This window comes from Pseudorasbora parva, chromosome 18, assembly GCF_024679245.1.
Source record: "Pseudorasbora parva isolate DD20220531a chromosome 18, ASM2467924v1, whole genome shotgun sequence".
NCBI classification, from domain to species: Eukaryota; Metazoa; Chordata; class Actinopteri; order Cypriniformes; family Gobionidae; genus Pseudorasbora; species Pseudorasbora parva.
This window is the reverse complement of record NC_090189.1, coordinates 31,929,578-31,946,018: the sequence shown is the minus strand read 5'-3', so window position 1 is coordinate 31,946,018 and position 16,441 is coordinate 31,929,578. Positions and strand designations below refer to the sequence as shown.

At 38.8% G+C, this 16,441-nt stretch overlaps 1 protein-coding gene across 3 annotated transcripts in view; it reads left to right on the top strand.

The window, feature by feature from the left end:
- Positions 1-16,441, top strand: part of sgcd (sarcoglycan, delta (dystrophin-associated glycoprotein)) — a 278,772-nt gene that overhangs the window by 183,921 nt on the left and 78,410 nt on the right. The window lies entirely within an intron of this gene.

Below are 16,441 nucleotides of genomic sequence, written 5' to 3'. Positions count from 1 at the left end.
TTTATTTTGGCGATGTGGCGGACCTTTATTTTGATGACACTGAGAATGCCAGAGCCTGAGCACACAGTGCTTGCATTCTCTGTCTGCATTAATTACGATACATAATTAGATATAACTGTTATACAAAGAAAGTAGGCAGTATATGGAAAAGCCCCTATCACTTGTTACATGTTTCATGAGACTTTCAAAGTGAGGTGCTTTCAGCTTTATCTGAGACAATCAGACTACATAAACTAAAGCCTGACCTAAACCTATCCAAAAGTGTTAACAAAAGCAAAATTTACTTTTGTCCTGTTTAATGGGACACTGTTACCCAAGCGCTCCACCTCACATGTGCACTGCTGTACCAGGTGAGTTACTGAGCAAGTTTACTATGTCAGAAAAGCTAAGGAGCTTTTTATGTGATGCAAATGCCAAGATGTATTTTTTTACAAATCACTATGGTACAAGTGTTTTGAGTTCATAACATAGCATTGTGCAAGTGTGAAAGTAAATATTCGTTAAATGTTAATGTTCCCCTGCAATCATCATTTGAAGGAACGGCGCACGGAATTGTATGTACAGTAATGCTTTTTGGAGTTTTACTAAAATATAGATATAGTAGGCATGTTTTTTTCCCAATGATCCTAGGTTGAAAAGATACATTTTTTTTTTACATAAGGTTCAATCTTTTTTTCTTTCTTTTTTTAACTTTTTTACTTTAATATCTTCACTTCTGCCGCCTGCATAAAATTGCAGGATGAGGAAAGTGATACGAACCTACAACTATGCATTATTTATGATCACAAGCTATTCTCCATTAGATTAAACCGAGGGTGGATTGGCATGGAATTAAATGTTGTAATCCTTCAGCACATTTAAATGCTGCTTCTTAATCTGAACAGGATTCAGACCAAATTCTTTCCCATGGAAACACTGACACCTAGCTTTGCATGTGTCATGTCATCTTAGATATTTTTCTGCTTGGATGCACAATTTCTTATTAGTAGCATATATATCTCCTTCACCATACATGAAAAGCAACTCATATAGCTTTTACGAATTGGCACAGTGAAACATCATCCGTATATATATATACAATTATATATTTTACAAAGCCAAGACAAATTATCTAAAGTTAACAGGCAAAACATACAGAGACAGCAATAGAATGCTCACATTATTTGCATTGCAAATGTGGTGTGTGTTTTGAAAATGTCATTTTTCATTGGTGGCATTTTGCCGACTTATGAAATGCAATTACACTGAAAAATCCTAATCGATTTGTACACCAATTAACCCCGCTTATTTACTCTGTGAATAATTTTTGCTGCGATTGAAACACTACAGGTTGTCCAAAAAGCCTCCTGTATGAGCAATTCCGGCTCTTTATTTGTTCTCTCCTCAGGTAAAAAGGGAAAGGAATGCAAAACCATTGACGTCTCAGTAATAATCATTCACCCTCTTGCTCTGACTTTCATGATTCATGGCGATAATGCAACAAAGGTGCATTTGAATCTCGCAGTGGTAAGTCCTTTTAGGGCGCCGTGTTCTGTGGAGAGGTCGCAGCGCTCCGCAGAGCTCACTGAGCATTGACGTGCGCTCTGCCAATGGCATCAAAGCATGCACATCAACTAAGTGCAGAGCCTTGTGTGACTGTAATGCAAATGAGTGTCCGTTCCAGGTAGAATCACAGGCTTTCAGTCACTCATCGGTCAACAAGGGTGTTCTGGTTATGTAGGCCCATGTGTTTTCCTAATTCATTCACTTATGGACTTGAATGCCGGATTCTGACTTCAAAATGCTTTTGTCTGTCTAGTAATGGCGTCAGATTATGCGATGTTGACCCCTAAATTATTGTTGTGTCATGGACAAGAAACGTAAAGCCACACGTTGCTTCCCAACCAATCATCGCTTGCGATCTTTAAAGGAATACTCCACCGTTTTTAGAAATAGTGCTTATTCAACTTTAACTTATTCAACTTTTCGCCGCTAGCTTAGCTTAGCATAATGAATGGAATCCTATGTTGCCTGCTAGCATGTCCAGAGTAAAAGTGATCCACAAATAAAAAAATAAAAAAACACCCACCTAATTACTCCTTGTGGCCTGCATATTCACAACGAATACAAATAGCGATGCAGATCAAGACTAGGCGATTTCCTAGGCAGATATTGACTTGGGAGCACAGGTGAAGAACTGCTACCTGGGCACAGGGATTTCATGCAACACATTTGGATTGATCTACAGCCAGAGGATGTGAGGATGACTCCTGTGATATCTCTGCGCCCAAGTAGCAATGCTTCGCCTGTGCTTCCCCATAATATAGTCCCAAGTCAATATCTGCCTAGGAAATCGCCTAGTCTTAATCTGCATCGCTATTTATAGGCTACTCGTTGTGAATACGCAGGCCACAAGGAGTAATTAGGCGGGTGTTTTTTGTGGGGTTTTTTGGATCACTTTTACTCTGGACATGCTAGCTGGCAACATAGGATTCCATTCATTACGCTAAGCTAAGCTATTAGCGACTCTGCCAAACTAAAACAATGGATGCACTGAGACAAACAGGCATTTGCCCACATATCTAAATGTAGGAAAGAAGTTGAATAAGCCCAATTTCTAAAGACGGTGGAGTGTTCCTTTAACGACATGCGTGATGTTGTTGAGAAGGTGGATCTAGCAACTGACTTCTGGAAACGAGTGTAAACAAATGGCTACCTAAGCGACGTGTTAGCTTAATGCTAATTCCAGTACTCCAGCGATGTTCAAGTTACTTCCAGACTGTAATACATTATATAATACTTACTACTGTTTTTTTCAAAGTAATTCTTTACATTACAATATTACTGTCTCAGAATTGTAATGTTACATTACTTCTGTATTACTTTTGAGTTACTTTCCCCAAAATAACTACAGAAGTAGAACTTAACATCCTAAAATGACAAAATGTAGGCTACAGAGCATTTTACATCCAGTAGAAGCTGAGATGTAGCATATGACTGTGGGCTATCCAGGCTACTAACAATATAGCATTTAATTGGCAAAGTGAAGGCTAAAGGCAATGAAGGAAGCATGACAGATGGAATCACAAACTATCCCCCATACGGAAATGTAATATATGTACATATATGTCCCTATATCCGAGTAGTGATGTCATATATGTTTCATATAAAGCAATACATTATCAGCACATATATACATTCTCACGATATATGAAGATATAGGTTTATACCATGTATGAAATACCCATAGAAGAATTATTATATATACATATATTAAAATTATTTATATGATTACTTTTTGTATGTTAATGCCATATATGTAAACAATATATGTCGAATTTATATATGTAAGTTTATTTAAACATAATATATGCAAACATTCAGTATGCTTATATAGGATTTTATATGGATTTATATAGTGGTGTTTGAATCCTGGAATTTCATTCTAATTTAGATTTGGTTGAGGCTTCGGACATTAAAAGCACCATGGTTTCTCCCCATTGTGAGTGTACAGTTTGAGCATTTGCTTGGTCTCGTGTGAGCATCTAGTTTTGCTTGGGCAGTATACACTCTTTTGTCCATGTGTTTAGGGTTGTTTGTTTAGCATGCGGTTTGTGCTCATCATTAGCCATGGCGTATACTTTCATGTTTTGTTCTGTGTAGCATGTAACGGTTACCCTGTACATGGGTGACATTTACTATATTTTGAGTTACTTTCACCAAAATAACCACTGAAGTATGATTAGGCATTCTAAACTGCAAACATGTAGTTTATTGCTGCTCATTATACATCCAATCACTGTCAGAATCACAAAAGTAGACAAACAACCAAACTAAATTATGATATGGATACCAAACACAACAGAGGTAGAGCCCACTGTAACGCAACTTTTTCACTTTTTCAGTTATTTTATTTTATTTTAATTCAAGTTCACAGCACAAACCTGGTGTGAATTGGTTGAACACAAGTCTCTTCGATTCTCATAGTTCAAGCACCATGGCAGACTAAGAGAAACTTAATTTATTTAGCTCTGTCTTACCCTTGGTCTTGTCTGCCAAATTCTTTCTCTTCTCCGACCCTGCAGGTCTCTCAGTTTGTGTAGTGTTAGCATGGCACCAGTCTTGATTTAGAGAGTTCCCTCAGTGTCGCACATAGATTGCATTTGACTTGACTATTACATTTTTGTCCTTTTCTCTGACAAACTGAAAATAATGGGAGCATGTCCATTTCATAAATGTGACCCTGGGCCACCAAATCAGTCATAAGCTGCACAGGTATATTTGTGGCAATAGCCAACAATAGTAGGTCAAAATTATTGATTTTTCTTTTATGCCAAAATTTATTAAGAACATGTTTCATGAAGGTATTTCGTAAATTTCCTACCGTAAATATACAAACCCGATTCCAAAAAAGTTGTGACACTGTACACATTGTGATTCAAAACAGAATCTGATGATGTGGAAGTTTCAAATTTTAATATTTTATTCAGAATACAAAATATCCTTCCCTGTTATGATATATATCTGTGTCGAACAGCTTCTGAAACATGTCCATCAGGAATTGATTCAATATATATATATTTTTTTTTTTTGCTATTACTGTGATGGAGGGGGAAGTTATTTTGATTAAAGATTACAGGGGCACATATAGATCACAATCAAAAAATTTATCCGAAAAATTAGCAGCCCTAGTTAGTGTACATGATCACATATGATATCTTGAGATATCTTGAGATAGCTTTGAGAGGAAGCTATCTTGTGGCTTTAGAACGTTTAGAACGCAACAGAATGGCTTTTAAATTCTCGGGAAAGAAGATAGTTGGGTTGTATTGTCAATATATGCTGAAGACTGAGCTCATGAATATTAATTAGCCTGCACTGAAATTGCTAGGTAATCTTCCTAGACTGTCCAGTCATGTTAGCTAATTAAGATTCAAGAGCTAAACCTTCGCCTTGTACTGTTCTGAAATTGCTATCCTGTGCAGTGTGCCGCTTGAGTTGTATGGCCTTGCAGGCTTTCTGTGCTGTTTTGGCACTGAGATGCATATATCAAGCCAGTTTATGCTTGCTCAGACATATATTTTTCCTTGTCATTACCTTTTAATAATAATGAATAAATGATCAAAAGATTTGTAGGAGAGCGCATCTCCGAGGTGTCAAAACTCAAATGTCAACATAATACAGGAGAAGTAAATATCATTGATCATCTCCTACCAAGGCCACTATCAATGTCTGGGTAGATAGTTGGTAGGCAAACAATCAGTTCTAATAATCCTGTTGGATGCCAGAGAAATGCAGCAATGGAAGATCTGAGCGACTTTGACAAGGCCTAAATTTGTATGGCAAGGCGACTGGGTCAGAGTATCTCTGAAATGGCTAGGCTTGTGTGTTCTCCCGGTCAATAAGGGTGAGAATTTACTAACAGTGGTCTGAAGAGGGACAAACCACAAACCTGCGACAGGGTGTTGGGCGCCCAAGGCTTATCGATGCACAAGGGCAGCAAAGCCTATCCCTTCTGGACAAAACCAACAGAAGGTCTGTTGTGTCACAAGTCACACAGTATTTTAATGATGTTTATGGGAGGAATGTGTCGCAGTCAAATGGGGCTTAGCTGCAGACCAATCAAATACCCCTTTTCCACCAACGCAGTGCTGGTGCTAGTTTGGAGCCAGAGCCTAGTTTCAAATCAGTTCTTTGTGTATCCACACCCAAAGTACCAGCTCCAAGCCAGGAAAAGTGGTTCTTAAGTAGCACCAAAACATTGCTGGGCTAGAAGTAAGAACCGATTACATCAGGCGCTGGGGGCCTCAACACAAACTTGAGATCGCCATTTTTTAAATTGCAGCTAATGGAGCTAATAGTTGTTGCTCATTTGTAATCATGTCTATACAAGTTACTGCGAACTGCATGAATGCGTTGGATTCGCTGTGTTTTGATGCCAAGGATTTACAAAGTCATAAAGCCATGTGAATCAATAACGCAACGTTCACCATTGATGGAAGGCTTGTTCAAGATGGATCGGCGCTGTGCAGCCCTATTGCCGTATGACATTAATGTAACGGCGAGAGCAAATGACTCCTTATGCTTTTGAATCGCTCATGCGGTATTTTGATATCATATGTGGATCGGTCCGCACAGCGTCGATGCATCTAGAACATGCCTGATATGTGTGTGTTTCCCGCTGCCCTGTTAGCGTTGCTGAGAAAGATGACATGTATACAGTGACATAAGACCTGGCTCTGTTGTGGCTCTCAGCATGTGGAAAAGCAAACGGTTCTTAGAAGGCTCCTCAGTCGAACCAACTACAAACTGGCACTAGCACTGGCTCTGATCTAGCACCTGGTTCATTCTAGTGGAAAAGGGGTATGAACTCTGTCCACCATCAAAAGTACATACAATGGGCACGTGAGCATTGGAACTGGACCTTGGAACAGTGGAAGAAGGTCACCCTGTCCGATGAGTCTCATTTTATTTTACGTCACGTGAATGTCTGTGTATGTGTGCTCCATTATCTGTGCAATTGATGGCACCAGGAGGCACAGTGGGATGACGGCAAGCAGGTGGAGGAAATGTGATGCTCTGGGCAGTGTTCTGACTCAGGCAACTAAGTCCGTCCATTCATGTGGATGTAATTTTGACGTGTTACCTACATAATTATTGTTGCAGACAAGGTACACGTGGAAGTAGCCTCTTTCAGCAGGATAAAGCACCCCGCCACATGACTAAGAGGTCAGGGTGTCATCCTGGCCTCCAAATTCCTCAGATCTCAATCCAATTGAGCATCTGTGATATGTCCTAGACCAACAAGTTGACAGAGAGTTCAGGGTGTCGCTCTGGCCTCCAAATTCCCCAGATCTCAATCCAAAAAGTTCGATCCATGGTGACTCTACCTTGAAACCTACAGAACTTGCTGCTAAGATCTTGGTCTCAGATACCACAGGACACATTCTGGAGTTTTGCAGAGTCTATGCCTCGGCGGGTCAATACTGTTTTGGCAGAACATGGAGGATCAACAGCATATTAGCCAGGTGGCCATTATGGCATATTTTCTTAATACATGAACATATATAGGTGCATTTATATTTTTGGAAGGGGGTCCCATCATTGTCCAAAGGGGAATGGTCGTATTTGGAGGTCTGGAAAACCCCTTACATTAGATTACCTGGAAGCAATTTTCTGCTAATTCCACAATAACATCTCAAAAGATCTGTGTCTTTCTCCCTTGTCTCTTTCTTTTTAAAGCACTCTAAACTGTCCCTCCCCTCAATGTCACGGCATCAGATAAAGGAGATTGTTTTTTCACCAGACCCCTTTTTTGCAATTCTTGTCTCCTCTTTCTCTCCTCTCTCACACATTCTCTTCCACAATAAATATCAAACAGCCAGTGCAGTGACACTGGTGGTGGAAATCAATTTACTCCTTGATGCTGCATAAACTGTGGCACGCCAGAGGAGGTTTGCTGATTCACTTATGGTACTGTGCAGAAACACACCTGAGACTTTTCGGCCTTTATGTCAGTTGTTGCAAACATGCCGGAATAATTCATCATATCATTTGCCTTTCCTCTGCCCGTATCTGCCAGTCCTTCGATTCTGCTTTGATTCGTGTAGAGAAAGACCTGGAAAGATTCCCCATCGCATGGCGCCTAATCGCATTCTCCTGTCTTCCCCTTCTCCTGCATCTTTACTTAGTTTGCATTCTGTCACCACAAAAGTCAAGTTTTACTTCCAACCTGTCCTAAATCTCTTCTACTAAAGTGAGAGAAGATTTTTAAACTTTGGATTTTTGGAACTAGTTTTGGAACATGATAGATGGTTACTTGCTAATTTGGTTAGCTAATTTTCTCAATTGGTTTTAGTCCTGTGTCAAATGTCCTTTTTAAATTTCTATCATATTTAGTCAAGCTATCCAATTTTTTTGTTTAGTTAGGTTTTAGTTGATTGCCCTTACATTTGTAACAACAACGACTCATGAGTTTAATGTCTCGGGGAATAATTAACTCAAAAGGGATTTAATATTCAATATTCATGAATTTATGAATATAATTTGCCAGTTGTTCATTACGTATTAAAATTTTCCGATAGGGAAAATTGTTTAATTAAATACAAGTAACCCTTTATGGAATTGCTTGAACTTATCCTACTAAGTTTGTCCTGCAAATTAGTTATAGACTTTTCAAATCAATTCTCAATAAAGGGATTACTGCTTTACGAGCGCATAAGAAACATTAACTTTACTGATCAGGATAAGTTCAATATTTCAAATGGTCATACAGTTTACTTTACTAACATAGTAGCATAAGCAGTTAGGTAACGTTTAGATCGCAAGTTTCATTGACTTTGTGTATGTGGCAGAATAACAGATTCAACTCATTAAATGTCTTTTGAAGGTTTAATAAACACAGACTAAAAATAACACTACAATTCACACAGAAAGTACATACTAAATATGCATCAAGAGAGTAGAAGTATAGATATTAACGAAAGAATACATAAAAGAGAATAATGAATAGACTGAAGTTAGAGAGAGATAAAAGAGAGAGAGAGAGACAAAGAGAGTGAGAGAGAGAGAGAGACAAAGAGAGTGGGGGAGGGTAAGAAACAGCTTTTCCTTCAGTTCAACAAATACGACCTTCACGGAGTTAATTTATCCCAACGGGAGAATAACACATCCTCTTTACAGCAGTAAGAATAAGAATACTTGCATTCTTTTTGGTTTCGTTTTGGCTTCTCGCTTGTGTGCGTATGTGTCTCTGCGTGTCTCTGCGTGTCTCTGCGTGTCCGGCGGTCCTTTCCGAGGTTGGGAGGGAAGCGGCTGTTTGCTTTAGCGATGCTTCGTGTTCTTGAAGATCGGATTGTAGAAGAGAAGATTTTTGGAAGAGATGAGGCCTGCTTGGAGGGCCTGCATTGGTGGCCTGGCTCAAGGGCCAGCCACGATGACGTGTTGGTTCAGCCAGAGAGAGAAGAGAGAGGGGAGGAAGAGGGGGAAGAGCTTGTCTTCACTGGTCTTTTAAGGTCTGGAAATAGTCCCACCCTCCAGGGTTAGACTTAACCAATGAGAGTGTTGGGATTTCCCGGCGGGAAATTCCTCAGCAGAATTTATAGCTCTTTGTTTGAAGGTTCGACTCAGTGGGTCTCTGAGTCTTCATACTATAATTAATGCAACAAACACACACTGCATTTTCTGAATAAGTGATATACATGGAAGTGTAAGTCGTGAAGTGAGCATTAATTTGATAGGAGACATGACATATATGAGGTTATCTGAACTAGTACTTTGTTAAGACAAAGACAAAAAGATGCAAAATACCATACAGAATAAACATTTTACAAGACAGTTATGTGTTTACATATAATGTCCTGGGGTGCATGTTCATTTATAGATGGTTTGTCTATAATTTGAGGCAAAAGCTCTGTGTCTTTGTGTCTGAAACTTCATGTGGCCAAATTCCTTTCGGGGCCATAAAAACACCTTATCAGATGGTTTCCAGGGTGACTGAAGAATCTCCCTCTGTTGTGTTGGGGGAAGGTATGCTAGTGAGCACAACTTTCAAAACATATTTGTTAAATGTAACTGGCGATTGTGTGTTTGATTCGCCTGAGTCGCTACACATTAAATGTATATTAAAATGACTGGATTTTGGGCATGAAAATTAAACAAAGATAAAATTGCCAGCACCTTAAAGGTGCACCGTTTAGTATTTATGAGAATATATTGACAGAAATGCAATATAATACACACAACTAAGTTTTCAGCAGTGTATAAAGACCTTAGATAATGAACAATATGATTTTATTACCTTAGAATGGGACATTTTTATCTACATACATAGCTTTGTCCTGTGTTGGACACCATAGCTTCGAAAGGGGTGGTTAAGCAGTGGATGGTTGTAATTTGCAGTCACACTACTAGATTTTTCACTGCTAAAATTTACACAGTGCACCTTTAAGAGTTTGCTCACAAAAATGTTGTAGTTTTTTTTTTTAATCTGCTTGCATTAAGGTTTCATTTGGAAAGTGAAATTAGACCCAGAAAGCAACATAGTGTCGGCCCAGATCCGGTCCACATCTGCTATGTGTGAAACTGCTACTGTCTGGGGAGCGATTTCCATTTACAATATTCCAAACAAAAAATTAATTGATTGAGTTGTTTACATAATTCAACTAAAATCTAATCGATCTGATTTCGGTTACCCGTCCATACGGACATTAGTTGATCCTCTTCTGCCCCTTTTTATGTAGGCTAGTAAGGTAAAATAATAGCCAAATAAACACTGAGATTCCAAACACGTAATGAATGTAGCCTTTGATTCCTATCCACATGCTAATGCTAATGTGTCTTCTTAATCCACACAGACCTTCAAATTGCAGCAGCATGACTCAAAGAGATTGTTACAGACTTTCATGTAAGTCAGACATAATAAAACTCATTCCCTACATTTGCTTATGTTAATGGCGATTGTGCAGAGAAAATGGCCAGCAGACCAAAGCAGGGTGCAATTGTGACAGGCACTTTGATCCTTTGATGTGAACGTTCTTAAATATGGTGATAAGAGCATGTGAGGGATGGGAAGTGGCAGAAGATTCCTCACCAAAGGATTCTAACTTCAAAGCAAACAGTCTATGTTTACTGTAAGAGTAATGTTAAAATAGCAAGATGAGCTATTGGGACCCTGCATCAAAATACATTTGCATGCATTTAATGCTTAGCGCAGACCCAGAGTGGCCATCAGGGGAGAATTGCGAGAATTCCTGGTGAGCCGCTCTTAGATTGGACCGGTAGAAACCTATCACTTTTTTCCGACATAAACACAGTATCACAAGGAATGAGGAAAGCATAAGTCTCTAGTTTATTTTCAACAGAACAGAACCAACGTCTTGCAGATATTATTATCTACTTAAACTCCAAGACCATTTTTGGGCCTGGATTTGGCCTACCCAAATTGAAAAGCCTCCCATTCATGCATACAGTGGTCTAGGTTCAAAATGTTGGTGTCATTTTACAGGAAACCCTTTAAAGTTACATAAAACACTGCTAAAAGTGATAAACATGTAAGAGTAACACTTTATGGTAAGGGTACATGAATTATCATGAATCCATGCATTTATCCATGCATGGCTTATGCATTACTACATGCATTAATATCTCATGAATCATCAGGAACTAACAGGAATTTAAAGTCTTTCATTCATGACTTCATGGATGAACAACACCTTAAAGGGATCCCCTGGTGTTGAGACTTGTATGGCTTAATATAACATAAATGATGTCTCTTACTGAATTATGTAGTAGAAAACCCATGAAAGATCTACGTTATTTAAAAAATCGATTTTATATTTGGACAATGGGCGGCGCCATTTTGTTTGCGTTCTAGGTTGATGACGTAGAATGGTTGAACTCCTCAATCAGCTGGCGTTACCCGTAGCTATTTTTTACCACAACGCAACTCGAAAATTGTTTCAGAGTTAAACAAAACCAATGAATTGCTTTGTAATTGTACTAAAAACACACTCAAACATACATGTGCAAACAAACTCACCTACACAAGTCACAAACAGATCGGTGGGCGGGCACACACACCTGACAGACTGCGCTGTCTCAATCGAGATTTTGGGCTGCTCAGTCTCCACGACAGGGGCTGAATCCGAAATCGACCCCCTATACCTTGAAATAGGGCATTATTTGAAGGGACGGCCATTTGTAGTGTTGTCCGACACCATAGGGACATGTTCAAGTGCAGTCATTCAGTCTCACGTTCACCGCAATAACGAGTGTACAGCCGATTTACAAACAGCTGTCCGACTTCACGCACTCGATCGTCTTCATTAACTCCTTCAAGTTGTATTAGTGAACAAAAGTAGCGAAAGTAATTTGTGTCTTAAAAGTGAAAGTTTAAAGATTGAGGTTAATTCACTGAGCTTGTGCTCAAACTTTAATGCACAAACCATTCCCATGCATCATCACCAAAACATCCTGCCTCTCTTCCTCACGTTAATTTATCCCATCATCCTACCTAGATATTTCCCTCTGCTGGATACATTAGGCATTACAGTTAATCTACTGCATATCAACAGTCTATCTATGATATCCACACAGGGAATAGTGATTGAGGGTTATGTATGCGCGCACGCAGTGCGTGTGTGTTCGCGCCGATCTGTTGGGGTGTGTGTGTGTGTGTGTTCGCGCCGATCTGTTGGGGTGTGTGTGAGTCTGTGTGAGCGAGAGAGTTTGTGTGCACATGTATGTTTGGGTGCGTGAAGTCGGACAGCTGTTGTAAATCGGCTGTACACTGCGGTGCAACGTGAGACTGAATGACTGCACTCGAACATGTCCACTATGTCGGACAACACTACAAATGGCCGTCCCTTCAAATAATGCCCTATTTCAGGGTATAGGGGGTCGATTTCGGATTCAGCCCCTGTCGTGGAGACTGAGCAGCCCAACATCTCGATTGAGACAACGCAGTCTGTCAGGTGTGTGTGCCCGGCCGCCGATCTGTTTGTGACTTGTGTAGGTGAGTTTGTGTGCACATGTATGTTTGAGTGTGTTTAAGTACAATTACAAAGCAATTCATTGGTTTTGTTTAACTCTGAAACAATTTTCGAGTTGCGTTGTGGTAAAAATAGCTACGGGTAACGCCAGCTGATTGAGGAGTTCAACCATTATACGTCATCAACCTAGAACGCAAACAAAATGGCGCCGCCCATGGTCCAAATAAAAAATCGATTTTTTAAATAACGTAGATCTTTCATGGGTTTTCTACTAATTCAGTAAGAGACATCATTTATGTTATATTAAGCCATACAAGTCTCAACACCAGGGGATCCCTTTAATTAAAACATTAACTAAGGTGAGTACAACATCATACTACATTATGGTTTATTACACATGATCGTGATGTTTCCATATTCACAAAAAAACATTGATCTAATTCATGCATGTAATGTAAGACTTTAAATTACTTTAATACTTTAAATTATGCTTTATTATAATTTATCGGAAAGAGCACATTCAGACAATTAACCTAATTAATTAGCTTTACTCTATTTGTGTAATGTAAGTGTGAACTAGTGAATTATTAAAGGAATATACAAAAATCCACACTACCTTATGCATGCACAGGCTAGACCAGTATATCAATAATGTTTTTTATTAATCATGATCTCTGAGTTAAGCATGTTTATCTCTTTTTCATAGTAGCCTGCAGGTAAATGGTCAGACCCCCTAACTGGCCACAGGCTCAGCACATAGCACATGAATTCTGTTGACATTATAATACAGTAGTCATCATTAACTAAGCATTAGCTTCTCATGATTTCATCATGTTTGTGGCCCCTCATCTAAAGTGGTGACTTGGTCATTTGAAACAATGATGATGTGTTATTAAATGGCATTGTGAAATGAAATGAAAGTTCAAGCCTTTACACACAGTTATCGTTAGCTTTTTTTCATAGTTTTATGTGAGGTACAGATGAATATTGAAGTCGATAAATTCAAGTTCACATAAACTCTTCCCTCCCTCTGCTGCGGCTGTCGTTTTCAAACTATGTCACGTTATGACAGTCAACACAATGATGATTCAATATTCCTATTATTATACTTAAAAGAGTTTACAGAAAAGGCTTAACAAACAATCTCATAGATAGGCCATATTAGGCCTACAGTACGCATCAATATCTCTCTCCTTTGTGCTTTGAATGTTGTGAAGCGGCAGCGCTGCCTCTGCGCGGGTGCTCTATGACTCCATGTTGCTTCAAGCACATCAATCTGCGTACAGGATGCGCATTAGCGCATGCATGCGTTGTGCTGCTCTATATTGAAGCCTTTCATATTATAATACTTTTGCGCAATGAAAGATTATCATTTCTTTTTCAGTCCGGATGTTATGATGCAAATAAAGCGTGGCGGGGCTTATGCGCGTTTACAATCATTTCTATCGCCAAAGGAGCTTACTTCTTGCTTACAATCTTAAAAATGAAGGTTCTTAACCTCTTACACTCAGGGCCATTTTTGGGGATTTCCGCCTGGATTTGGCCTACCCAAATTGAAAAGCTTCCCATACACGCATACAGTGGTCTAGGTTCAAAATGTTGGTGCCATACAGGAAACCCTTTAAAGTTACATATAACACTGCTAAAAGTCATTAACATGGAAGTATATGTTGTCTAAGCTGTAATAACCCCCCCAAAAAGTTGTGATTTTTTCCCCCCATAAATTCATTTTTGAAAGTGTGTAACTCAGGCCCTGTGTGCTCTAGGAACCTGCAGGCAGTTTGGGCTATTTCCACTAAATTCCAGAAAATAGTGGAAAAAATAAGTTTGTCTGTGTCATGTTGTATGGCAGATTTATTCAAATGGGTCTGAAGGGATGACCCCCCCTTTTTCCCCCTTTTCCTCCACCACCCCATCCCACCACCATATACAGTGATATAAATGCAATATTCCAGTGTCATTAAATTAATTATACAAGCTGGAAACATCCCAAACTGTCTGCAGGGTCCTTGAGCACACAGGGCCTGAGTTACACAATTTCATGAATTTATATAAAAAAAATAAAAAAGCACCTTTTTTTGGGGGGGGGGGGGTATAACAGCTTACAAAACATATACTTACATGTTTATCACTTTTAGCAGTGTTTTTTGTAACTTCAAAAGGTTTCCTGTAAAATGACACCAACATTTTGAACCTAGACCACTGTATGTGTGTATGGGAGGCTTCTCAATTTGGGTAGGCCAAATCCAGGCGGAAATGGCACCAGAGTAATTTAGTGTAAATACATTACTCTGTGTAAATGCCAAAGTGATGCATATCTCCAGAAAGTAGAGACTCTAAGCTTATGACATCATATGACATCATAACTCATCCACAGACATTTCAAATGGAAAGTATATACATGACGATGTTCTTTGGCAGGGTGTATGGTTCCATGAAGAACCTTTTATATCCAAAGAACCTTTCCATTGCAGAAGTTATTTGTAGTGCAAAAAGTTTCTTTAGACTACAAAATGGTTAGAAAAAAAATGGTTCTTCTCTAGAAAAAAAAGAACCTTTCACAAAACGGTTCTTTGGCGAACCAAAAATGGTTCATCTATGGCATCACAGAATGCATAACTGAATGTTCCTCTATAGCATCAAAACTAATTTTTGGTTCTTCCTGCCACCTTTATTTTAAGGGTGTATTTGAGGGAAACTGAGGAGAAAAATGGCGCATAAGGGAAGAGAAGCTGTTATACCTTATGTTACATTATATGTAAAATACCATGTACGACTTCCAAAAACACCACATCGGTAGGGGCTGCCATTGTTGTTTTGCTGACATAAGACTCGTAACTGGGAGCACATCGATCTAGTGCGAGTTCGCGGGTGGGAAGTCACAGGTTTGACTGCAGATTCAGAGCACTTTCACAGGTAGAAGGTTGGACTAACACGGGTTACGGGTTGCCTGGAAAGCGACATAAACCTCTCCACTTAACCACTGGACTCGCACATCCGTCATGCTTGTAGTTTTTGTAACACTTTTATCCGCGTTTGTAGTTCTAATCGAATCCTTGTCCAACTCACAATGGGTTGTGGGCAATATCAGCCGTTAGAGTGCGCCAATCTGCACTTTGAATTCTGACCGTAAATAGGAGAACGTCCGAGTATCTTTGGAATACTCTTTTCATTTGGGACACAGTAGTTTTATTTTCAAATACTATTCAGGACAGCATGCGAACTGGGACGCAGCATTGGACTCCTATTGAAACGACTGGATTTCATCAACAAAAAACATACATACCTAGACGAAGTATAGAATTATACATACATTAGCATGGAGTTGTCTAACAAAAATAAAATAAAATGATGATGGCTTGTTTAATCTGCTTGATTTGTTAGTTTTCCTTGTCAATGGGAATTGAAATATGATCATTGACATCATATAAAACACTGTAAAAATGTTAAAGAGTGTTTGTGTTTTGTTATTGTCCAGTGAAAAACCTTAAAGAAGATACTGTACGTGTATTTCAAAAGCTTTTTTTTTCCAGAGAATATATATTGAATTAAGTTTACTCCTTTTACCTTGTTGCCATTTTAAATCTAACAAGGTTTGTGAGGTTTTATTTATTTTAAAATTAAGATTTTTAAAATATAATTTTGCTTTTAGTTTAAATGTTATGTAAAGGATGTTTATAATTTTTTTACTAATTCATATGTGTTAATTTGTTTAAAGCTACACTGTGTAACTTTTTTTGTTTATTCTTAGCTAAAATCACTTAGTTCTTTCAAAAATAAATGTGCTCATTAATGTATATTTACTTCTTTCAAGTAATAAAGTATTCTCGTAAATTTATAATATGCCATTGAAAATACATACGGGTGAGGGGTTCGAATGCTGGTCGCCATGTTGCCCCTCCATCTTGAAAGTACATTAGCCAAAGAGGGACATACCCATAAATCCAAGCTTCCCCTTTCGCGTTTTAACA